Consider the following 27649-nt stretch of genomic DNA (forward strand, 5'->3'; position numbering starts at 1 on the left):
ATTATATCATGTGTTTGCTCTAGGGCAAACAAAACAAACTTACCAACTAGTCTAGAAAAACAACTCCCAAGAAGAGTGAGAGAGAAAGAAGCTGGGACACTTCCTAGAAACAAAATGAATTTGGCATATTCCAGCCTCAGGCAGCCAAGGAAGCCACAAGAAAATCAGAGAAGCTTAGGACAGGTGGAACTCAGTTGTATAATAACTACAATTTAGCCTGCTTGGAGGGGAATGTAAATTAAATGTCACAGGCTTTACAGGCAAAATTAAAAAGCACTGCAAAACCAGCCAACATTCTCTTCAGGCTAATTCATGTTACCGGAGTCTAGGAGGCACTATATACATAAGACTACCCACCCACAAAAATGGAGAAATGAGACTCAGTAGAGCAGATAATGTGTTCCTTCAAAGGAAATTAGAACATATGGTAGTAGCCAACTCTACTAACATGAAAGTGATAGTTTCTTTTGATTATAAGTTAATATAACCCTTGACTTTTATAGTCAGAGAAATATAACGACTTAGGTCTTATTTTATCCCTCATGACCCATTAAGACAGAGAAAACAAAGCACAAATCCCATATTGCAAGATAAGTCATATAAATTATTGCAATCATATTCCACTTTGCTTGGCCTTATTATGACAAATTTTGGTCTGGTTTTACTCTTAGCAGTTGCCTGTTTTTAAATAACCCACCAAGCTTACCACATACGAGACAGTTGTTCAAAAACAGTCTTGCCCTTGATCATCAACAATACAATTCAGTAGCGCATATAGTAATATTTGAGGAAATTAAAGTCAACATCAACTAAGCTAAAAAATCATCAGCATCAGGTCAGCCAGATTCACAGATGAGCTAAACAAAAGGATTATTTTTTCACAAATAGGTCACCTTTCAGAATTAAAAAGCTTTGTGTGATCCTTCAAAAGTAATCCAACTGGACTCATTTAATAATTTTTTCTTTGTTTTGAGGCAAAAGAATTAAGCAACCAGTAATATTTTTCTTCATCATGGTTTTTATTTATGTACTGTAACTACATTTGGAAAGGGTTGTTGGGAAACTAGGAACAGAAAGCACCTCTGCTGGGGTAAGTCAACTGACACTTCCCTGGTGGTCGAGCAGTTAAGAATCTGCCTTACAGTGCAGGGGACATGGGTTTGATCCCTGGCTGGTTAACTAAGATCCTACATGCTGTGTAGCAAGTAAGTCTACAGACTGCAACTACTGAGCCTACACTCAGAACCTGGGCGACACGACTAGACAGTCCATACACGACAACGAAAGATCCTGTGCAAAGATCCCAAATGCCATAGCCAAGACCCCATGCAACCAAGTAAATCAATAACATTTTTAAAAAAGAAAAAATATGAAGCACCAGACTTCCAAAAGGGCAGACCCAAGAGAAGCTTGAGGAATCTAGGGGGCAGAAACAATTGGATAATCACCTTAGTCCATCCTTCCATGAATGACTCAAGATTCAATTTCTCAGGAGCAAAACCTGTACTTAGGTTTCATGTCCATCTCTTGGCTGGTTGAGCATGGGATACTTTGTTTTGGTTGAGCATGGGTGTACCTATGGCTGATTCTTGTTGACGTTTGAAAGAAAACAACAAAATTCAGTAAAGCAATTATCCTTCAATTAAAAAATAAGTAATTTTTTATAAAAGTACCTCAGAGATTATACATAATGAAGATAGGCAAAGTAGAGAATTTATAGTCAAATATCTGGCCTATAACTTACACACATTCTTGGATACATTAGTTCTCTATAAATGTCATCCACATTTTCTTTCCCTTGAAAATTTGCAGAGAGAATAATCAACTTTCACACTAGTAAGCCAATATTGTACTTGCCTACAAAGTACCAGGTAATACATAATATAAATGGGGAACTGGAAATTAAATCAAATTAGGTTTTGTGAAAATCAAGGCATTACTAGTAAAAATAGGAAAGGCAACTAAGTTTACAGTACAATAAGATCTATGCTAGATGCATATGAATAATGGAATTTTTGATGAAGCAATTTGTGATTATTCTACAAGAAAGAGAAAACAGATCTTTAGACAGAGAAATGTTACAGGACCCACCATGCATGCCAGTGTGACACTTCATTGTTAGAAAGCAATGATAAGTGCTAGCAAATTGACTCTAAGCTGAAATTTAAGGTTGCCTACCTTCTTTTGTCATAATATACCTGATACACTAAGGGAATAGCAAAGCACTCCAGTATCCTTGTCTCAAGGAACCCATGAACAGTATGAAAAGGCAAAAAGACAAGACATCAGAAGAGCACATAAATAGATCCAGAAAGAATGAAGAGGCTCGGCCAAAGCAGAAATGATGCTCAGTGTAGATGTGTTTGGTGGTGAAAGTAAAGTCTGACGCTGTAAAGAATAATACTGCACAGAAACTTGGAATGCTAGGTCCTGTGGACTGTAGTCCGACAGACTCCTCTGTCCATGGGGGTCTCCAGGCAAGAATACTTGAGTGGACTGCCATCTCCTCCAGGGGGTCTTCCTGCCTCAGAAATCGAACACTCATTTCTTGTGTCTCCTGCACTGAAAGGCGGGTTCCTTACCACTAGCACCATCTGTGAAGCCCCATATGCAAAGTACATCATGCAAAATGCCAGGCTGGATCAATCACAAGCTGGAATCAAGATTGCTCGGAGAAACATCAAGAACCTGAGATATGCTGATAAAACCACCCTAATGGCAGAAGGTGAAGAACTAAGAGCCTTTTGATGAGGGTTAAAGAGGAAAGTCAACTGCGTATCTGAGGTTACTGAGATTTCTCCCGGCAGTCTGGACTCCACCTTGTACTACACCCAGATTGGGACTTCACATGAGGTACTCTACATATAATTTAAATAAGCAGAGTGACAATATACAGCCTTGATGTACTCCTTTCCCAAATTGGAACCAATATCCAACTCTAACTGTTGCTTCTTGACCTGCATAGAGATTGCTCAGGAGGCACATCAGGTGGTCTGATAGTGTATCCCTTTAAGAACTTTTCACAGCTTGTGATCCACACAGTCAAAGGCTTTGGCATAGTCAATAAAGCAGAAGTAGATGTTTTTCTGGAACTCTCTTGCTTTTACAATGATCTAGTGGATATTGGAAATTTGATCTCTGGTTGCTCTGCCTTTTCTAAATCCAGTTTGAACATCTGGAAGTTCAAGGTTCAAGTATTGCTGAAGCTTGGCTTGGAGAATTAGGCACATTCCTTTGTTAGTGTGTGGGATGAGTGCAAACTTGCAAGTTTGAGAATTCTTTGCAATTGCCTTTCTTTGGGATTGGAATGAAAACTGATCTTTTCCAGTCCTGGAAAGCAAAGAAGAACTAAAGACCTTCTTGATGAAAGTGAAACAGGAGAGTTAAAGTGTTGGCATAAAACTCAACATTCAGAAAACTAAGATCATGGCATCTGGTTTCATCACTCCATGGCAAATAGATGGGGAAAAAATGAAAACAGTGACAGACTCTACTTTTTTGGGCTCCAAAATCACTGCAGATGGTGACTGTAGCCGTGATATTAAAAGACGCTTGATCTTTGGAAGAAAAGCCATGACCAACCTGGACAGCATATTAAAAGGCAGAGACATTACTTTGCCAATAAAGGTCCATCTAGTGAAAGCTATGGTATTTCCAGTAGTCATGTATGGATGTGAGAGTTGAACTATAAAGAAAGCTGAGCACTGAAGAATTGAAGCTTTTGAACTGTGGTGTTGGAGAAGATTCTTGAGCATCCCTTTGACTGCAAGGAGATTAAACCAGTCAATCCTAAAGGAAATCAGTCCGGAATATTCACTAGAAGGACTGATGCTGAAGCTGAAACTCCAGTACTTTGGCCACCTGATACAAAGAACTGACTCATTAGAAAAGACCCTGATGCTGGGCAAGACTGAGGGTGGGAAAAGGAGACGACAGAGAATGTGATGGCTGGATGGCACCACTGACTCAATGGACATGAGTTTGAGCAAGCTCCAGGAGTTGGTGATGGGCAGGAAAGTCTGGTGTGCTGCAGTCCATGGGGTTGCAAAGAGTCAGTTAAGACTGAGCAACTGAACTATACTGAACTGAACTGAAAGAGTAAAGTGAAAATGCTGGCTTAAAACTCAACATTCAAAAAACTAAGATCATGGCATCTGGTCCCATCACGTCATGGCAAATCAGTTCACCTCAGTTCAGTCGCTCAGTCACGTCCGTCTCTTTGCGACCCCATGGAATGCAGTATGCCAGGCCTCCGTGTCCATCACCAACTCCCAGAGTTTACCCAAACTCATGTCCATTGAGTTGGTGATGCCATCCAACCATCTCATCCTCTGTTGTCCCCTTCTCCCCCCACCTTCAATCTTTCCCAGTGTCAGGATCTTTTCAAACAAGTCAGCTTTTTGCATCAGGTGGCCAAAGTATTGGAGTTTCAACTTAAACATCAGTCCTTCCAATGAACACTCAGGACTGATCTCCTTTAGGATGGAATGGTTGCATCTCCTTGCAGTCCAAGGGACTCTCAAGAGTCTTCTCTAACACCACAGTTCAAAAGCATCAATTCTTCAGCACTCAGCTTTCGTTAGAGTCCAGCTCTCACACCCATACATGACTACTGGAAAAACCATAGCCTTGACTAGACGGACCTTTGTTGGCAAAGTAATGTCTCTGCTTTTTAATATGCTGTCTAGATTGGTCATAACTTTCCTTCCAAGGAGTAAGCATCTTTTAATTTCATGGCCTCAGTCACCATCTGCAGTGATTTTGGAGCCCCAAAAAATAAAGTCTGCCACTGTTTCCACTGCATCCCCATCTATTTGCCATGAAGTGATGGGACCAGATGCCATGATCTTAGTTTTCTGAATGTTGAGCTTTAAGCCAACTTTTTCACTCTCCTCTTTCACTTTCATCAAGAAGTTGTTCAGTTCTTTACTTTCTGCCATAAGGGTGATGTCATCTTCATATCTGAGGTTATTGATATTTCTCCCAGCAATCTTGATTCCAGCTTGTGCTTTATCCAGCCCAGCATTTCTTATGATGTATTCTGCATAGAAGGTAAATAAACAGGGTGACAATATACAGCCTTGACATACTCCTTTCCCTATTTGGGACCAACCTGTTGTTCCATGTCCAGTTCTAACTGTTGCTTCCTGACCTGCATACAGATTTCTAAGCAGGCAGGTCAGGTGGTCTGGTAATCCCATCTCTTAAAGAATTTTCCACAGTTTACTGTGATCCATACAGTCAAAAGCTTTAGTGGTGAAAAACTGGAAACATTGACAGACTTTATTTTCTCGGGCTCCAAAATCATTTTGGATGGTGACTGCAGCCATGAAATTAAAAGACGCCTGCTCCTTGGAAAAACAGGCATGACAAATCTAGACAGCATACTAAAAGTCAGGGACAAAGGTCCATATAGTCAAATCTACACTGTTTCCAGTAGTCATGTACGGATATGAGAATTGAACTATAAAAAAGACTGAGAGTCAAAGAACTGATGCTTTCGAGGAAGCTGGAGAGGACTTTTGAGAGTCCCTAGGAGAGTTAGGAGATCATACCAGTCAATCCCAAAGGAAATCAACCCTGAATATTCATTGGAAGGATGATGTTGAAACTGAAGCTACCATACTTGACCACTTGATGTGAAGAGCTGACTCACTGGAAAAGACTGATGCTGGGAATGACTGAAGGCAAGAAGAGAAGGGGACAGCAGAGGAAAAGGTGGTTGGATGGCATCACCGACTCAATGGACCAGAATTTGAGCAAATTCTGGGAGACAATGAAGGACAAGGAAGCGTGGTGTCCTGCAATCCATTGGATTCCAAACTGTTGGACACAACTTGGTGACTGAACAATAGCTAACTCTTCCCCTCTGTCAGCTTATTTCTCCATCTATTGCAGAAGAGATTACTTTATTGCTAAAACATGGAGAAAACAATGACAAAAACTCTCTTGAACTTTGGAGGACACTGAAGAATTCCCTATTGCACAATGGTATGTGTGGGTGTGTGTCGTGTGTGGTGTGTATGGGAATGACATTTCTCCTATGTAAATATACTCTCTGAGATTTATCTAAAATTATCTAGCTATGCAAAGCCTCTAAACATTTGCAAAACAAAGTCTGGATTACATACTAAAGAGGTAATATTTTAATACTTTCAGTGCAATAAAGGAACTCACAGTCTATTAAGCTTCAAAACTTGCTCTAATCCAGGGCATCCCCTGTGACTTTTTAAATAAATTTTAAGTATATATTTGTGTTTAAAAGTAATAACATAGCAGAACATATTTAAAACACAATAAAAGGTTTATTAAACATCCATAAATTGCTTGGGATTCTTCAGGGAAAGTTCTTTTCCTTCTCCTGGACTAGTACTCTCCTTCTCTGCAGAGTTTCATCAGCTTCACTCCCCTTGAATGGGATTAGAATTCCTGCTGCTACAGTAAAAAGCTTCTCTCAAGGTGTTTTTCCATAAATGGCTAGTGTCCCAAGAGAATAAATTGAAAAGGTCACTGAGAAACCTTTGGAGTCCCAACAGAAAAGGCAGCAGTGAGGCAACAGAATCCTAAGAAGAATCTGACCATTTTGGTTCACACTATTTTTCATCCATTCCATCAGGAAAGTTAACATAGCAACAATATTTTCTTTTTCTTGGAGGGTGTTACAACTCCTCTCCTCTAAAAAACACACACATTTTCCTCCTGATGAAGCCAGTTTGCTAATCAGCCAAGGTGCACTAAAAAGTCAAGTGCAATCAGGTATTAAGAGACAAGTGATTACAGAAAGTATTTAAGAATCAGAAGCAGAAGTCATATTAAATGTAAATGCTTCTGTTTCTAAACTTAGCAAGTTTTTCTTTGTGACATTTAATTTCTGTTCTCGCCTATATTACCCATCTGCTTTTCTACTTAACATTTCGCATTTAGTCCCAGCATCAGCTTCTCCTATTGGTTTATGTCAATATGAAGCTGGTTCCTCTCCAGCAAATTTGGTCTTGAAGGAGTTCTAGTGAATCATAGCTGGGTAGAGATGAGTTATTTAGCCACTAGCCAATATGCTTTATGTTCAGTTCATTGATTAGAAAATGGAAATACCACTTTTTAAAATATGAATCTTCAATATGGTCAAATCAGGGTATATTTCATGGGAACCAATCTATGTTCAATAAGTCTTCAAGCTAACACATGAGCCAGACATACTTAAAGACTATTCTGATATGGAACCATGGGAACTACATGTGGATCATGTTCATAGGCTTATTCTTCCATACAAACAGCATGGGTTTAAGATAGGCATTCATCATACAGGGACTTCACACTACCTTGCCTCTGACAATGTAAAGTATAGAGAAATAAAATTCATCAACATTTGGGAAAGTTTTAAGGATTTCAATGCTAAATGAAAACTGTATTTTCCTAAAACACTGTTTCTCAACCATAATAGAATATATTTTTTTAAATGTGGAGGCTTTTTAAGAGTACTCATATCCAGAGTACAACAAACAAACAAACCTAAAAGTTAAGGTTTTCTGGAGATGAGCCCCAGGTCCTGGTATTATTAATATCTCAAAGTCCACAGGTGTCACCAAAGTGCTACTAGGATTGAGATTCATTACCCTAGAAAGCACAGAAACACACTCAACATCCAAAGTAGTCATTTTAAGTTTCTGGTGAAAGGGATTTAAATATTTTTCCCTGAGTTTCTAAGAATAATAGGCATAGATGTATCAAGAATTAATAACAGTGAACTTTCTCATCAACTTTTTGTTGAATAAGAAATGTTTACACATTTTCCAAGATGCATTAAGTGGCTAATATACAAAGATGAAAAAGTCCACATTTTCACAAAATATAGAGTAAGCACAAGCATTTGTCAGTTTAGGGCCATTAGGGGAAACCCAATAGGTCCTCAAGAACCAAGGGATTTGTGGAGCAGAAACAGGTGGCACTAGTGGTAAAGAACCTGCCCGTCAATGCAAGCGACATAAGAGACGTGGGTTTTATCTCTGGGTCGGGAAGACCCCCTGGAGAAGGAAACAGCAACCCACTCCAGTACTCTTCCCTGGAGAATCCCATGGACAGAGGAGCCTGGTGGGCTACGGTCCATAGAGTAGCAAAGAGTCACATACAATTGAAGTGACTTAGTACACATGTGATATTATAGTTGCTTTCATTTTCTTTTAATACTTTCAGATATTTTCCAAATATTTCTCAAAATGCTACTTAAACACAAAGCATTATATTCTTGGAAGACATCTGAAATATGTTAAATAGTAAATTTATCCTACCATTAAAAGAAATTAGAATATTAACTTTTACTTGTTATTTCTGTCAGAGTTTTCTCTATCTATCATGAATTTATCAGAGGTGTTTTCTAGATGTAATTTTTCTATTAGCTGAATGAATTATTCATTTAGAATACTTCTTTTTCAGTTCTCTTTCCTCTCTCTTGTTTCTCCTTCATATAACACTGTCACTTGTATCTGTTATCCTCCTGTTCACTATTTCCAAAATTCTTTTATAATATCTAAAGTCCTATCCCATTGGTCTGTGTTTGGATCTTTTGTGATTCCTGGTGTGGGTGAGGAAAGCAGGAATGGTTCAGATTATTTATGGCACATTTGCCAAAAATGAATGTCTAATGTCATTGGAATACTAATGAAGACAATGAGACCCAAGTGGCCCAGATTAGCCTAATTCACAATAAAGGAATCCACAGGTGTGAATGTGAAGATAACGACACAACCCATTAATTGTAATACTTTTTTAAAAAAATTATCTTAATGTTCCCACATCCCATTAACTCTTGAACATATTGGGTTGGCCAAAAAGTTTGTTCAGGTTTTTCTGTTAAGATGTTACAGAAAAACCCAGAAGAACTTTTTGGCTAACCCAATGCTACCCAATTTTTGCTGGCTCCAGACCCCCTTTCCCACTCATGGGATACAGAATCCCTTGCAAAATCCAACCAAAATAATTTTGCATGTTTCCATGCACTTATATTTACTTAAAAATAATTCTTGCATTTTGATGCTGCTGACGTACCTCATTTATGCTTCAATTCTTATATTCCATAATAATCCAACAATCTTTAATTAAACAAAGATTCCCTTCACTGGTTACCCACAGTAAAGTGCTCAGGGCACTGACATGTCCCAAAAGATTAAGATCTTTTAACTAAAAAGCTCTATTTCCCCCACAAGATGAAAAACTGTTTATCATTTTTCTTGATCAGAGCAGTGTTAGTCACCATAACACATCTAAAAATCTGCTTACTTTTGAAGATAATGTTCTGTTGTGAAGTCTAGCTAAATCAGACCACATATTCTTTTAGTCTTCTTTGCCATATAAATGACACTGTCTCCCTTCTCCCCAGTCGACAGTACAATAGTTGAACCTGTATCTGTTTGTCACCGATAGAGTTTGAGTTATTAATCTTATGTAAATCATTGGATGCAAATAACTATGAGAGAGTTGATAGGGGTTGCCTAGCTCTACCTTTGAGTTATATAAATCTGAATTATGATACCAATAATGCTGCTACATGTGATTTTCTTTCATACACAATAGCAACTCCTTGAGAAGGACTGTACACCCAAAGTTTGACTCCTTACTATAGTTCAGTAAAGATGTATGGGATAGTCATACAAATGAAATACCAGAGGATTATTAAGAGCTAGGAAAAGGTTAGGTATATCTGAAATATACTTGTCTATGTTCCATAGCACTCTTTTACACTGAGAACCTAGTTTCTCCCCTAGTCAAAAAAAATACAAAAGATATAAAAAAATTCATAAAGTCCTCTTTATTCTCCTCTACCTCAGCCAACACAGAGGGCACGGCTGCTCTTGTTTCCCTTGGAAGAGGATTTCCCTTAGATCCAGCTTATCAGAGCACTTCTTCCAGCAATAAAGGTTAAATTTATCTAATGCTAAGTCACTTCAGTTGTGTCTGACTTTTTGTGACCCTATGGACCACAGCCCACCAGACTCCTCTGTCTATGGGATTCTCTAGGCAAGAATACTGGAGTGGGTTGATCCGGGGAATCTTCCCAATGCAGGGATTGAACCCTTGTCTCTTTATGGCTCCTGCATTGGCAGGCAGGTTCTTTACCACTAGCACCACCTGGGAAGCCCATCTATCTTGAGTAGCATCAATTCTGCACAAGTAGGCCCACTGTGCAACAGTGACCTGTTACCAAAAGAACACTGGAAAGGTTGATGTGATCATTTTGTTCAGTCTGATTTCTAGATGCTAAACCTGATAACCTGATATACAGCCTCTCTTCTGAGTAAAAGTATGACTCATGAAAGCATATTCAAGCTCCATTCAATCAAATTCATGCTCATATCCTTTCTTTTCAGGAGGGAGGGGGAAATGATATTTTCTGACATTATAGCAAAGACGAAATTAGTTTTTCTCTTCTTAATTTGCTTTGCAGCTCCTGGTTTCCACTTCAAACTCAGCCAGAGTCATTGATCTTTTAAAATATAGGCCTAACACAGTGTACTGCACATTTACATTTTCTTTTCTTCAGTAAGTATTTATTGAGATTCTACTAATTGCTCAATAAATATTTATGACAGTCACATAACTCAAAGTTGGAAAGAAAATAAATAAGACTCTAGAAGTACAAACATAAGGATAACATTACTCAGTACATGTGGAAATTTTTAGAGCAAGGACCATTTTTAAGCATCTAACAAGGTGACTGTACTCAAATCAATATTTGCAGAAGTGAATTGTGGACCAATCAGGAAATAAGATCTAAACTAATAAATCAGGGCAAAATTAATTTTATCTGAAAATGAGTAATAAGGGTAGTTAAGGAATAGAAACCTTTAAAGAAGAACATAGATATCCTATTTGTCTCCCATGCTTACACTTGGAATTCTGGAGGAACATGAGGAGCTATGTCCACTTTCCTGCCCATATTACAGTCATAGTCATAGAAGCAAGACGTAAGAAGGATTTGCTTTGGTTAAACAGTGAGCACATTTGCATAGGGCACTATTAGAGAATTCAGGGCTCAGTATCAAATTAAATACTGCAGACACTGTAAAGTACATAAGACTGTAATATTACTGTTGGTTTCATAAATATGATAAGATTTGGGCTATTTTCATTTAATAAATTATCTAAGTGTTTCTCCTAAATATAGATCTCAACATATTTCCATCTCTAAAAATACAAATAAAATATTCCCCATGAATAACATAAACTCTATGTGTGTGTGTGTTTCAGAAACACCAAATATATTTTATGTGTTGATCACAATTTGTCTGCCAACCTGTGAAAAGTTCTACAGGACATGTAATGCTTGTCCAAAATCACTGATTTAAATATTTTGACACAACTTGATTGGTAAAACAGTTGGTAACTCACAAAATAAGTTCTAAAATGTTAATTGCTCACATTTATTCCACATATGATTATTTTGTGATGACTGCAATATAAAATATCTGAATACTGGTAAAACTATTAGATACATTTTTGCTTACAAAGCAGTCTCTGGTATGATGCTTAGGAATCTACTAGTTTACATAAAGATATTAACTGTTGGACAATCTGAAGCTATCTAATCTGATTTCTAGGTAAGCAGATATTCAGGAACCTACCTAGAAAATTCCAAGAGTACAAAAGGGAATATTTAGCTTTATATAGTTAAAATCTCAATGTTTTTCATAAGTTGACTCAAAAGATTCTAAAATTGCACAACTTCTGCTGGCCTGGAAATCATGTAAAAAAGATGAAAATAGGAATTACTATTCAGAATTTGGATGCTTGAAATTTATTAGATTATTTCAAACTGCTCTTAGCAATTAGCTTTACAAATATTTAGAAAATTTAAACAATTGTAGGTATGATTTTTTTTTTAAGATTTAAATGTGACTGAAGCAATACTGAATTGATCTGCTTTACAACATTGGTAGAAAATAATTTTAAATAAAAGAGCTAGGACTAAGCACTGAAAGAGTAAATGAGTCACACAGGAGTTAGTTAAGTCAGCACAGGAGGCAAAATCGATTATGAAAAAACTGCCTTAAAATTAACTGGAAAATACAGTACACACAATCCTGTGTACCCAATGTAATCCAGAAAATTGTTTGCACACTAAAATTCGAGAAATATTGAACTAGAATAAGGAAAGAACAAAATAAATTCTACATATCACTCTGCTTTACATAATGAAATCTGTAGAAATAAGCTGGGGTAAGTGGGGATTGCAAAGTGTTTGACCTTGCACATCAATTCAACCAACTTTAACATTAAGCCCTTATCTCAGTTTATTTTAAGAGATTTATTATGTGGTGTGAGAGGTTAGATTCTAAAGTTAGCATATCATGTAACTGTACCCCAGTCTATGACTCCACTGATCTAAAAGGACCTCCTGTCCCCAAATTGTTCCTACTGCCACTTCAGTGTTCCTGACTATCTCACAGGCAGAAGATGCTTGAAGATCAGAGGAAAGGCAAATGTTTTATAGACAAGGTAACTGCATCCTTTTTGGCTAGGTACCTAATCTCTCTGGATAGTTTAATTCATCCTGTCCAGATCTCTATGTATCAGAGAGTCAGTTCAGTCACTCAGTCGTGTCCAACTCTGAGACCCCATGGACTGCAGCACGCCAGGCCTCCCTGTCCATCACCAGCTCCTGGAGATTACTCAAGCTCATATCCATTGAGCCAGTGATGCCATCCAACCATCTCATCCTCTGTCATCCCCTTCTCCTCCCACCCTCAATCTTTCCCAGCATCATGGTCTTTCAAATGAGTCAGTACTTAATGTCAGGTGACCAAAGTTTTGGAGTTTCAACTTCAGCATCAGTCCTTCCAATGAATATTCAGGACTGATTTCCTTTAGAATGGATTAGTTGGATCTCCTTGCAGTCCAAGGGACTCTCAAGAGTCTTCTCCAACACCACATTTCAAAAGCATCAATTCTTCGGCTCTCAGCTTTCTTTATAGTCTAACTCTCACATCCATACATGACTACTGAAAAAACCTATAGTTAGTTCCATTAAGGGTATTGTTAGGGCTTCCATGATAGCTCAGTTGGTAAAGAATCTGCCTGCAATGCAGGAGACCGCAGTTCAATTCCTGGGTCGGGAAGATCTATGGAAAAAGGATAGGCTACCCATTCCAGTATTCTTGGGCTTCCCTTGTGGCTCAGCTGGTAAAGAATTTGCCTGTAATGCAGGAGACCTGAGTTTGATCCCTGGGCTGGGAAGATCCCCTGGAGAAGGAAAAGCTACCCACTCCAGTATTTGAGCCTGGAGAATTCCATGGACTGTATAGTCCATGGGATCACAAAGAGTCAGACATGATTGAGCGAGTTTCACTTCGCAAGGGTAATGTTACCTACCTGTGCTGTCCAATATGAAAGCTACTAGCCACATGTGTCTACCTAAATAAAAATTATTAAAGATAAGTAAAACTTAAAATTCAGTTCCTCAGTCATACTAGCCACATTTCATGTGCTCAATAACCACATGTGTATTTTGGACAATACAGATTCAGAATATTTCCATCATCACTGAAACTTCTACTGGGTAGCACTGGTATACCATGGATATCAATGAAAGTGTTAGTCACTCAGTCATGTCTGACTTTTTGCAGACCCCATGGACTGTAGCCTGCCAGGCTATTCTGTCCATGGAATTTTCCAGGTAAGAACACTGGAGTGGGTTGCCATTTCCTTCTCCAGAGGATCTTCCCAAGCCAGGGATCGAACCCCGGTCTCCCACATTGCAGGCAGATTCTTTACTGTCTGAGCCATCAGACAAGCCCCAAGGGTCTCACTGCCTCATGATATCATTTCTGGGGAAAATTCAACAAGTAATTGGAGTAAATATCATACTATAACTAACAGACTAGTAATTTAATTATCTATAAGAATTCATTTACATATACTTTGAGTAATACCCATTTACAATCAATAATGTCATTTTGCTGATGAAAGAAATGTTTTATTTGTATTCCAGAAATAGAGAAATATTGTGCTCAAGGTTATGGAAATAACAAGATACAATCCAGCATGTTAAGCATTATAAAACATTTATTTCTCTCCTCTATATACTCTTTGGGGAGAGGGTATACTTTCTATATAATGCATTGTTATAAACTGACCAGAGTAGTTGAGCCAAAAATAAAATTAAGTATAGTGCCTGCTATTGACAGAAATTGCACAACCCTTTATCCTTCACCCTTGGTGGTTGTTCATTTCTGGGAAAGTGAATTTGAGTACAAATGTGAAAAACATGCTAATCTCTACTGCAGGGAATTCATTTTCAAACACAAAGCTTTCTTGTTTGATTTTCATATTGAATCTGCGGGTTCAGAGAGATAGAACTACATAAGTATGACAGTCTATTGCCTTTTTCCCATCCAATAACACACCCACAGGGCGTTGTGTCTCCCTCAGTTAACTGGTTTCCCACTTGTATCCAAAGCATAAAAGTAAATACACAAGGGCAAAGAAATAAATACTAGTAAAAGGACTTAAGTCAACTTTTCATGCTGGGTTCATTATTTTTTTTTTTTTGCAACTCTAGTTCATTCATTTAACTATTATTACTGGGCACATACTGCATGTCAGACACTGTGTATGCGTGGGAGGGAAACAGCTCCTGCCCCTCATGGGCCTTTAAGTCTATGGAGCTTGAGTAAGTGGAAGGTAAGGGAAACAAGATAAAAATGTAAACAAATGCATAAATAAGATAATTCCAGTTAATGAAACAAATTCTGTGAAGAAATTAAAACAGGCTAATGGGGAAAAGGACTTCCTTCCTGGCTCAGATGGTGAAGAATCTACCTGCAATGCAGGAGACCTGGGTTCAATTCCTGGGTTGGGAAGATGCCCTGGAAAGGAAAACAGCAACTCACTCCAGTATTCTTGCCTGAATCCCATGGACAGAGGAGCCGGGCGGGCCCCAGTCCTTGGGGCTGGAAAGAGTCAGATACAACTTAAGAACTAAACAACAACAACAGGAAAAAAGTAACTAACACAAGGGACTACTTTAGGCAGGGTGCTCAAAAGGTCCCCCATAGTGGGTGATGACAGATGACAACTGAGTTGATATCAGCTGTGCTGACACAGAGGCAGAGGACTTCAAGAAGACAAAACAGTATGTAAAATCCCTGAAGCAGAAATAGTCTCAGGGTGCTTAAGAAATAATATATTTTTATAAAGGCTAGGGTTGCTAAAGTGCAGGAGAAAAGACAATAGGGAATGAGTTTAGGCATAGGTAGAAAGAAAATATTAAACTCTTACTGGCTTGGTAATAAGCTAGGAATTTATTCTAATTGCATTACAGAGCCATTAGAAGCACTTTAAACATGGAAGTGATACCTTTTGTTTTCTATTTTTAAAAGATCGTGATGACATCTTTGTGCAACTAACAGAAAATGGCAACATGACTAGAATGGTAAGAGAGGAGATGGGAAAATATAGAACCAGGATGTATTTTGGATGTAAAGTAAACATAACTTTTTTAATAGTGATGGGCAATGAGGGAAAAAGGGTGGTTAAGGATGAACCCCAGTTCCTGTCCTGAGTAAAGGTATGGATGGTGGTGCCAGTGAAAACAAATGCAGTTGTAATGAACTATGCTGCACAAGCTTATGAATCCCTGTCCACAGTTCTACATGCACACTGTCTACCAGATCTAATCCTTCGAATCTACTTGTCACTTCCACTGTATAATTGTAAAGGATTTGATTTAGGTCCTACCTGAATAGTCTAGTGGTTTTCCCTACTTTCTTCAATTTAAGTCTGGATTTGGCAATAAGGAGTTCATGACCTGAGCCACAGTCAACTCCTGGTTTTTTTTTTGTTTTTTTTTGCTAACTATATAGAGCTCCACCATCTTCAGCTGCAAAGACTACAATCAATCTGATTTCAGCATTGACCATCTGGTGATGGCCATGTGTAGAGTCTTCTCTTGTGTCGTTGGAAGAGGGTATTTGCTATGAACAGTGCATTCTCTTGGCAAAATTCTATAGCCTTCACCCTGCTTCATTTTGGACTCCAAGGTCAAGCTTTCCTGTTACTCTGGGTATCTCTTGACTTCCTATTTTTGCATGCCAGTCCCCTATGATGAAAAGGACATCTTTTTTTTGGTGTTAGTTCTAGAAGGTCTTGTAGGTCTTCAAAAAACCGTTCAACTTCAGCTTCTTCAGCATTAGTGGTTGGGGCATAGACTTGGATTACTGTGATATGAATGATTTGCCTTGGAAATGAACAGAGTTCATTGTCATTTTTGAGGCTATACCCAAGTACTGCATTTCAGACCCTTTTGTTGACTATGAGGGCTACTACATTTCTTCTAAGGGATTCTTGCCCACAACAGTGGATATAATGGTCGTTTGAATTAAATTTGTCCATTCTGGTCCATTTTAGTTCACTGATTTCTAAATTGTCAGTGTTCACTCTTGCCATTTTCTATTTGACCACTTCCAATTTACCTTGATTCATGGACCCACATTCCAGGTTCCTATTGAATGTTGTTCCGTAGAGCATTGGACTTTACTTCCATCACTAGCCACATCCACAATAAGGCACTGTTTTCACTTTGGCTCAGCCTATTCATTCTTTCTGGAGCTTTTTCTCCACTATTCTCCAGTAGCATATTGGGCACCTATTGACCAGGGGAGTTCATCTTTCAGTGTCATATATTTTTGTCTTTTCATACTGTTCATGGGATTTTCAAAACTACCATATAATTGCACTCATCTCACACACTTGCAAAATAATGCTCAAAATTGTCCAAGCTAGGCTTCAATAGTACATGAATCGAGAACTTCCAGATGTTCAAGTTAGATTTAGAAAAGGCAGAGGAACAAGATATCAAACTGCCAACATCCACTGGATCATCAAAAAAGAAAGGGAATTCCATAAAAAATATTTACTTCAGCTTCATTGACTACACTAATGCCTTTGACTGTTCAGTTTTTCAGCTCAGTCACTCAGTCCGACTCTTTGTGAACCCATGGACTGTGTAGCATGCCAGGCTTCGCTGTCCATCACCAACTCCTGGAGCTTGCTCAAACTCATGTCCATCAACTCGGTGATGCCATTCAACCATCTCATCATCTGCCATCCCCTTCTCCTCCTGCCTTCTATCTTTCCCAGCATCAGGGTGTTTTCCAATGAGTCAGTTCTTCGCATCAGGTGGCCAAAGTATTGGCGCTTCAGCTTCAACATCAGTCCTTCCAATGAATATTCAGGACTGATTTCCTTTAGGGATAACTGGTTGGATTTCCTTGCAGTCCAAAGGACTTTCAGGGGTCTTCTTCAACACCAAAATTCAAAAGCATCAATTCTTCAGCACTCAGATTTCTTTATGGTCCAATTCTCATATCCATATATGACTACTGGAAAAACAATAGCTTTGACTAGATGGACCTTTGTCAGCAAAGTAATGTCTCTGCTTTTTAATATGCTGTCTAGGTTGGTCATAGCTTTTCTTCCAAGGAGTAAGCATCTTTTTATTTCATGGCTGCAGTCACCATCTGCAGTGATTTTGGGGCCCAGGAAAATGAAGTCTGTCACTGTTTCCCTTGTTTCTCTATCTATTTGCCATGAAGTGATGAGACCAGATGTCATGATCTTAGTTTTCTGAAAGTTGAGTTTTAAGCCAACTTTTTCACTCTCCTCTTTCACTTTCATCGATAGGCTCTTTATTCTTATTCCCTTTCTTCCATAAGGATGGTGTCATCTGCATGTCTGAGGTTATTGATATTTCTCCCAGCAATCTTGATTCCAGCTTGTGCTTCATCCAGCCTGGCATTTCCCATGATGTTCTCTGTATATAAGTTAAATAAGCAGGGTGACAATATACAGCCTTGATGTACACTCCTTTACCAATTTGGAACCAGTCCAGTTTTCCATGTCTGATTCTAACTAGTACTTCTTGGCCTGCATACAGATTTCTCAGGAGGCAGGTCAGGTAGTCTGGCATTTCCATCTCTTTCAGAATTTTCCACAGTTTGTTGTGATCCACACAGTCAAAAGCTTTGGCACAGTCAAGAAAGCAAAGGTAGATTATTTTCTGGAATTCTCTTGCTTTTTCGATGATTCAGCAGAGATTGGCAATTTGATCTCTGGTTCCTCTGCTTTTTCTAAACCCAGATTGAACATCTAAAAGTTCATGGTTCACATACTCTTGAAGTCTGGCTTGGAGAATTTTGAGCATTACATTACTAGCATGTGAGATGAGTGCAACTGTGCTGTAGTATGAGCATTCTTTGACATTGTTTTTCTTTGGGATTGGAATGAAAACGGACCTTTTCCAGTCCTGTGGCCACTGCTGAGTTTTCCAAATTTGCTAGCATATTGAGTGCAGCACTTTCACAGCATCATCTTTCAGGATTTGAAATAGCTCAACTGGAATTCCATCACCTCTACTAGCTTTGTTCGTAGTGATGCTTCCTAAGGCCCACTTGACTTCACATTCCAGGATGTCTGGCTCTAGGTGAGTGATCACTCCATCATGGTTATCTGGATCACAACAAACTGGAAAATTCTTCAGGAAATCAGAATACCAGACCACCTTACCTGTCTCCTGAAAAATCTGTATGCAGTTCAAGAAACAACAGTTAGAATCGGACATGGAACAATGGACCGGTTCCAAATTGGGAAAAAAGTATGTCAAGGCTGTATATTTTCACCCTGCTTGTTTAACTTGTATGCAGAGTACATCATGTGAAATCATGGGCTGGATGAAGCACAAGCCAGAATAAAGATAAGCTGGAGAACTATCAATAACCTCAGATATGTGAATGACACCATCCTTATGGCAGAAAGTGAAGAGGAACTAAAGAGCCTCTTGATGAAGGTGAAAGAGGAGCATGAAAAATCTGGCTTAAAACTCAACATTCAAGAAACAAAATCATGGCATCCAGTCTGATCACTTCATGGCAAATTGATGTGGAAAGGAAGGAAATAATGAGAGACTTTATTTTGGGGGGCTCCAAAATCATAGCAGATGGTGACTACAACAATAATATTAAAAGACACTTGCTTCTTGGAAGGAAAGCTATGACCAAACTAGACAGCATATTAAAAAGGAGAGACGTTATTTTACTGAAAAGATCATATAGTCAAAACTATGGTTTCTCCATTAGTCATGTATGGATATGAGGGTTGGATCATTAAGAAAGCTGAGCACTGAAGAATTGTTGCTTTGAACTGTGGTGTTGGAGAAGACTCTTGAGAGTCCCTTAGGGTGCAAGGATATCAAGCAAGTCAATCTTAAAGGAAATCAATCCTGAATATTCATTGGAAGGACTGATGTTGAAGCTGAAGCTTCAATACTTTGTCCACCTGATGGGAAGAAATGACTCACTGGAAAAGTCCCTGATGTTGGGAAAGATTGAAGGTAGGAGGAGAAGGGGATGACACAGGATGAGATGGCTGGATGGCATCAACAATCGCTGATGAACATGAGTTTGAGCAAGCTCCAGGAGTTGGTGATGGCCATGAATGCCTGGTGTGCTGCAGTCCATGGGGTCGCAAAGAATCAGACACAACTAAGCAACTGAACTGAACTGGTGTAGTGGGTTTAGTCACTAAGTTGTGTCTGACCATTGCAACTTCATAGACTTTAGCCCTCCAGCTTCCTGTCATGAGATTTTCCAGGCAAGAGTACTGGAGTGGGTTGCCATTTCCTTCTCCAGTTGATCTTCCCAACCCAGGGATTGAACTCTCTTCTCCTGCATTGCAGGCCGATTCTTTACCAATTGAGCTATTTGGGAAGCTCTAACTGAACTGAACTGAGCACAATCTCTCATGGAAAAAGACTATCAGTGTCTATTTTTCTCAGCATACCACAGAAAGAGATGTTTCTTGGTCACCAATTTGGCCATGGCCAAAAAGATCCTCTGACCAGAGATTTGATTTCCTATCAGGATTGACACAGTTGCTTTTTAGCAAAAAACCACTGTATCATAAATAATTTTATCTCAGCACATCATAATAACCTTAACATGTGCATAAATGTATGAAAGTATTAGTGATTCAGGCATGCCCAACTCTTTGTGACCCATGGACTGTAGCCCACCAGGCTCCTCTGTCCATGGAATTCTCTGAGCAAGAATACTGGAATGGGTTGCCATTTCCTATTTGAGGGGATCTTCCTGACCCAGGGATCAAACCCAGGTCTCCTGCATTGCAGGAGATTTTTTACCATCTGAGCCTCCATAAACTTGTATGTATGATCTTAGGCTACCAGAACACTCAGATTGGAAATAAATTGTAAATATAACCCATTTCAATATCTCACATACCTGAATTCAAAATCTTGCTTTGACACTGTGTAATCTTAGACAAGTTACTTAACCTCTTTAAGTCTCATCTGAAAATGAGGGAACTAACATTGGCTTTAGAGGATTTGTGTGAGATTGCATGAGACACTCTATGTAAATCACCTTAAATACTGCCTTTGGTATGAGAGATGTTTGATAAAGAAGAGAGCCCCCTTTTCATTTCTTCTTACTCCTCCACTTCTAGGAATTGCCAGGATGTCCCTTAGCCTCATCCGTCCCATCAACTTAGCAAGCTTAGCATAAAATAGTGTCTCCTTCCTGGTCGTTTCAGCAAAAGTTCTAGATTTGTCTTATTTTCTTGTGTGCCTCCCAGAACTAACTACTGATAGTTGAGAGATAGAATATGGCCAGATATGGCTCACTTGACAACTCCTGGAATAAGAGAATGGGCTGAGAATTCCCCAAACCATGTCCAGTGAACATGAGAGAAGGGCGGTTCCACAAAAGGAAATAAAATTGAGGTTACAAAAAGAGAGCAATGAATGCTGATCAGAAGAAAAACACATCCACTATGATGTATATACATTTATTTCTTGAAAATATTTATAAATATTAATAATTTTTGCCCCAATTCTATTTTAAAAATGCAAATCTTTCAAGCCTCCTGTCACTACTGCACTGCTCAGAGGAGTCAATATCATACTGTAGGATTGGTTCTAGAGAACAGGTTTGTTGTTCAGTTGCTAAGTTGTGTCCGACTCTTTGCAACCCCATGGGTTGCAGCACATCAGGCTTCCCTGTCATTCACTATCTTCTGGAGTTTGCTCAAATTCATGTCCATTGAGTCAGTGATGCTCTCTAACCATTTCATCCTCTATTGTCCTCTTCTCCTTTTGCCTTCAATCTTTCCCAGCATCAGGGTCTTTTCCAGTGAGTTGGCTCTTCCAATCAGGTGGCCAAAGTATTGGCACTTCAAGTTCAGTATCAGTCCTTCCAAAGACCATTCAGGGTCGATTTCCTTTAGGATTGACTGATTTGATCTCCTCGCAATCCAAGAGACTCTCAAGAGTCTTGTTCAGCACCACAATTCAAACAGGTTACTAGTGCATTTCTATTACAATCATTGTTCCTATCAGCTCATAAAGTGGAGGCAATAGACGATTTTGTTTGCTACACTCTCAGGATGACAGAATAGCAAACTCAGTTTAAAGACAGACTCTTCCCAGACATCTTCCTTTCAAATAGAACAAAGCATGGGATTCTCATGCTTTATTCCACCTAGTACTAAGCTCACTTAGTATATCTTTAATTGGACCTCTCTCTTTTTTATTACCATTATTATTATATTGAGGGAATCAACTTTTTACAGGCAATGTGAACTGGAAATTCAAACGAATTCAGTTGAATTCATCCTTAAGCCTTCTCTTACACTGTTCTTTTAAAAGGATAGCTACCTGCTTTGAATGCTCAATGACATTTGAAAGAATATCCTTTAAAAATGGGCCCAGATTCAATAGCTTGGAAGATTAGATTACATTTCTGTTCAGCTACTTACTGGTGCAACTTTAGGCAAGTCAGTTTACTCTTCTCTGCCTTGGTTTCATCAGCAGCAGATGGGAAATGATTCTTGAGCCTCAAGTATGATAGTTAGATGAGACTATATTTTGGAAAGTAATTTCTAAGCTTTAAAGATGTACACATGTGTGACAGATACTCTTATTCATCTACTCAACAGACATCCCACCTGTCTTCTTTGCTAAGAGAATTTTAATTATGTTCTGCAAGGCAATGTACCCAGCTCCTAAAAATAACTTCTTATTGATCTAATCTAGTCATGGATAGATACTAATTCTCAGCATTGCTTGCATTCAAGGGTTTCCATGTTACTCTCTTCTGGCTGAATGAACAGAACAGGAAGTCTGCTAGGATGTTAATAGGAAAAAAATCTCTGCTTTCTAATGTGAGGTGAGAGATGTAAGGTCCTTGCTTTCCTAGTCAGTCACTGCTTCCCTTCTCTGAATGAAGTCCTACAGTCTGAAGTCAATACCCTTTCTAACAAAGGGAGAGAATTTAGTTGAAAGGGGTTGGGTCTTAGAAGAAGTCACTGAAGAACTGAAGAAATCCCAGCAACTTCCAAAATCTACAATTAGTTTTAAGTGAGAAAGACTAAACTATATTGGTTAAGGACAGTATTACTCAAGATTTCTATTATCCACTGCCAAATGCATAAGACAGGTATTATTATAAGTAAACTTATTACTCATAAAAATGAGAAAACAGAAGCAAGGTAAGTACTACATTTAAAACGGATTACCAACAAGGGCCTATTGTATAGCACAGGGAACTCTGCTCAATATCATGTGGCAGCCTGGATGGGAGGGGAATTTGGGGGAGAATGGATATATGTATATGTATGGCTGAGTTGCTTTGCTGTCCACTTGAAACTACCACAACATTGTTAATTGGTTATACTGCAATACACAATAAAAAGTTTTTTTCTTTTTTAATGATAAGTAGTTAGAGAATTTTAACCAAGAGTACATGAATCTCTGGGTTCTATGAATTCTGTGGAATTGTGTGCTAACCTGTGTGTGCAAATGTATCATTTTAGAAAATTGCTGAATTAATATTCAAAAAGGTATGTGATCCAACATATCTTCTCCCATCTGCTATATTGGTTGTGTCTGTACAAAGAAGGCTCTCAGTAAGTATTTGATGACTAAATGAATGAATAAATGGATAATGTCAACACGTTGCGGTTTATGGGCTGGACAGTGTGCCTTTTAAATGCTTGCCTAATGTTTCGAAGGTGCCAGCTCATGCTCCCTCTCCTGAAAAAGCTTATATTCTCAAAGAGAAACACGGAATAGAAATGGCTTTTTCTTAATATTAATAGCTGATAAGGGAGATTTGTACAAAGATGGGGTCCAGGCAGAATCTGTGTACCCGCAAAAAAAGGGCAATATACTTCATACACTCCAGATTATATCAGTGGTAAGAGGTAATCCACTCCAAACAAATGACAAGAGTGTGAGTTTTGTTGAACTATGAAGAAGAATCCAATACATTGTGTAACAGGTTGCATAATAATACCCCCCCCCCAAATTCATGAACACCAGGAATCTCAAAATGTGGCCTTGTTTAATAGTTAAGATGAGATCATATTGGGTTAGACATACTCATTTCAATGAGCTGTATACTTACAAAGAGAATAGAGAACACACAGAGAAATGCACAGGAAAGAAGGGCATTAGAGTGGCAGGGATCAGAGTAACACAGTTACAAGCCAAGCAATGCTAAGGATTACTGGCAACCACCAGAAGCTAGTTCCTCTGGTAGCTCATATAGTAAAGAGTCTGCCTATAAAGCAAGAGACCCAGATTTGATCCCTAAGTCAGGAAGATACCCTGAAAAAGGGAATGACAACACCTCCAGTATCCTTTCTTGTAGAATTCCACAAGCAGAGGAGCCTGGTGGGTCCATGAGGTCTAAGAGTTGGACACAACTGAGTGGCTAACACTTTCACTTTTTTTTTTTCCCCACCAGAAGCTAGGCTAGTGGAACATAACAGATTTTCAAAGGCTTTGGAAGGAACTAATCCTGCTGGCATCTTGATTTCAGACGTCTATACTCCTGAACTGTGAGAGAATAAATTTCTGTTCTTTGGGGCCATTCAGTTTGTGTAATTTGTTACGGCAGCCCTAGGAAGTCAATACAGATGTAGGGCCAACAGGAAGGCTCAGCAGAGTCCTCATAAAGAAAAAAACTATGAGTTCAATTTAGAAAGTATTTCAAGATTTTTGCACAGGTTCATTCAAATTTAAAACAAAAAGAAATCCACAATACAATATCTCAAACCACTTCATATACTGTAGACTTTTTAATGGTCATAAGAAATCCACACTAGAATCAAAAAAACAAATACTGCCAGAGTCTGAGCTTTGTTAAACTATAGGGAGAGCTGAATACCAAGTGTTTCCATCTTCTGCTGAAGTACGAATTCAATAGTCAAAGTGATAAAATTTATAAAAAAGCAAATTCTGTGCTTTATATTTATATTTTATTGTTCTCAATTTACTAAACCTCAAAACAAACCAATGAGGTAAAACAGCTAACATGACTTGGAAACTCATGGAAGAAAAATACATATCCTACTAAGGGAGTAATATGTTATATATTTCTAAATGAAAACAAAATTGTTTTCCACATGGTTTTACTTTCTGTTAACAGCTAAGAACATCTCATTCTTGGTGACATGCACATGATTTCCACATTAATTTTATTTTTAAATTTGCATACAAATACTTTATATAAAAATTTTTCTATAAAATGGTTATAGAATAAACAGGAAATATAATTATTGCACATTACATATTATACAGCATATTTTCAATAGTAAGCATCTGAATTACACATACTGAGAACTAGTTACATTCTGGTTTTTAAATTTAATAAGATATTTTAAAACAGTCACTAAAATGTAATTAAAAGCAGTTGTTCAGTTCAGTTCAGTTCAGTTACTCAGTCAAGTCCTATTCTTTGTGACCCCATGGACTGCAGTATGCCAGGCTTCCCTGTCCATCACCAACTCCCGGAGCTTACTTAAACTCATGTCCATGGAGTTGGTGTTGCCATCCAACCATCTCATCCTCTGTCGTCCCCTTCTCCTCCTGCCTAAAAGCAATTGAGAAGCTTGGAAATAGTAACTCCAGAAGTTCAGTAAGTTTGGTAAGATTTTCAAAATGGTATTCATATCTGCCCTAAGTACTCTTCCTTAGGAGTTGGAATAAGAAGCAAAGCCTAAAAAGCTATTCAAATACAGAAAGATGTTTGTATGTCATACCCTGATTTAGGAACTCATTCTACACACTGTGCATTAGTATCATTCTTATAATAATCGTCGTTCTTTTTCTTTTCAATGAGGAATTTAAGGTCATTCAGGGCTCTGTTTCTCAACTGAAGGGAAGAAAACAACAGAAGCCCATTCTCTTGGACAAAGAATTTACCACTTGGAAACTGAAGGCCTTTTAACTATTCCTTCCTCCAATATATCTAGGTCCAGACTCCAGATCCAGCCTTTTCCTTTTATACCTTGTCAACCACTGTGTTACTGGCAAATAACCACTGGCAAATATGGAACATGACTGAAATATCATGGAGGAGAATACATGAGATCCTTAGCTCTGATCCTATTTTACTATGGCAGGTTCAGTTCAGTTCAGTTCAGTTCAGTCGCTCAGTCGTGTCCGACTCTTTGCAACCCCATGAACCGCAGCACGCCAGGCCTCCCTGTCCATCACCAACTCCCAGAGTCCACCCAAACCCATGTCCATTGAGTCTGTGATGCCATCCAACCATCTCATCCTCTGTCGTCCCCTTCTCCTCCTGCCCTCAATCTTTCCCAGCATCAGGGTCTTTTCAAATGAGTCAGCTCTTCGCATCAGGTGACCAAAGTATTGGAGTTTCAGCTTCAACATCAGTCCTTCCAATGAACACTCAGGACTGCTCTCCTTTAGGATGGACTGCTTGGATCTCCTTGCAGTCCAAGGGACTCTCAAGAGTCTTCTCCAACACCACAGTTCAAAAGCACCAATTCTTCTGCACTCAAGCTTTCTTTATAGTCCGTCTCTCCCATCCATACATGACCACTCGAAAAACCATAGCCTTGACTAGACAGATCTTTGTTGACAAAGTAGTTTCTGCTTTTTAATATGCTGTCTAGGTTGGTCATAACTTTCTTTCCAAGGAGTAAGCTTCTTTTAATTTCATGGCTGCAATCGCCATCTGCAGTGATGTTGGAGCCCAGAAAAATAAAGTCAGCCACTGTTTCCCCATCTATTTGCCATGAAGTGATGGGACTTTAGTAGTGTCAAAAGCCAAACATTTTTTGAGTGCTTACTCTGTGCCAGTCACCATGATAAACATTGGATTTTCAGTGCTTAAAACAGACATAATTCTCTATGGAAGACAGGGTTATTTCTCTTAACACTGGGATGTTTCTATCACAAGTCCAACCTCTCCTACAGAGATTTCTTACTTCAATGCTCACCATATTGGAACCTTTAATTTTGGAATGCTATGTAATTATTAGTACTGTAACTTCTGTTTTAATCTACATAGTTAATGAAACATTTTAATATTACTAGTATGTTTCCAAATTTAATGTTTTCCTTACCTTGGGGTGTTCTGAGTGTGTACTGTGGCAGGGTGTCTGGAATTCTCCCATGACCTCTTGAGCTTCAGATGATGACCCATCTCTCCTATTTGTAGTTGGTCCAAAATCACTGTGAAAAGAGCAGTTTTAAGATACTTAACCGGCTACTTTTCCTCTAAGATTTTTTCATTCTGTCCTGAAAAGTGCAGTTTATTTCACTTCTATAATAGTTACAACCAAATGGCCAAATTGCCTACCTTTCTGCATTCTGATATGTAATTATCTATATAAAACTAAAATAAACAAAGCCTATGCAACAGCAAGAGCACTGAAATGCTCAATCCAGGAAATGATCTTATACATGTTTTGGACTTTTTTCCAGAAATGCTTATGAAATAAAAGGACTACGGCATATAAAATAGCCTTCAATGGGCTAAATCCTATAATCAAGATGAAGAAATCTAAATCTGTCAACACCAGAAGCTTTTATTATACTACTTTTCTCTTAAATCTTGCTATATTCATTTGCTGATGTAATGTGGTAGCTATGTCAAATTGCTCTAGTGTTACCCTTAGGGAACATAAATGAGCTGAGATGTTAAATATATGTGTTTCATACCCAATGATTATACCCACACACACTTTCTATGCTAATGACGCTCATTTTTATTTTCCCTTGTTAGAAAGTTTAAAAAGTTTTCTGCCTTTTTCAAATTTAAGAAACTTAATTCAAATCTTCTAAAGTTTTTTGGCCTATTTTATTCATCTCTTATGTAATTTATTGAATTAAAGTATCTTTTATACACAAGGCCAAGAAGTTCAGCCTTTAAATAAAAATTGTTAAAGAAATACAACTCTTATCCTGAAGATAAGGAGACATTAAAAGTTCGTAAGGAAATATTTTAAACCTGAATTTATAGGCAATTATCTTCCAGAAGATATCAATGAAAGTCTTTGAGTGATGTAAAACAATAGTAATAGGTAACTGTATTTATTAAAGCCATTTGTTTTGTTTATTGTCTGAAGTTAATTTTGTTCTGTCCAATGCTATTTTAATTAAATTTACACTGCAAGGAGGTCAATGTTGTTAGATATTGGGTCAATATAGTTATGAGTCAGTTTATAATGACTCTCTTGCTCCTTTCTAGCAAAATTTAATAAACTATAAATTAAACCAGCTGAATTGTCACTTGAAAATAGGACTAAGAATTATTTTCAAAAAATGAACATT

This window comes from Cervus elaphus, chromosome 9, assembly GCF_910594005.1.
Source record: "Cervus elaphus chromosome 9, mCerEla1.1, whole genome shotgun sequence".
In the NCBI taxonomy this organism is placed as follows: Eukaryota; Metazoa; Chordata; class Mammalia; order Artiodactyla; family Cervidae; genus Cervus; species Cervus elaphus.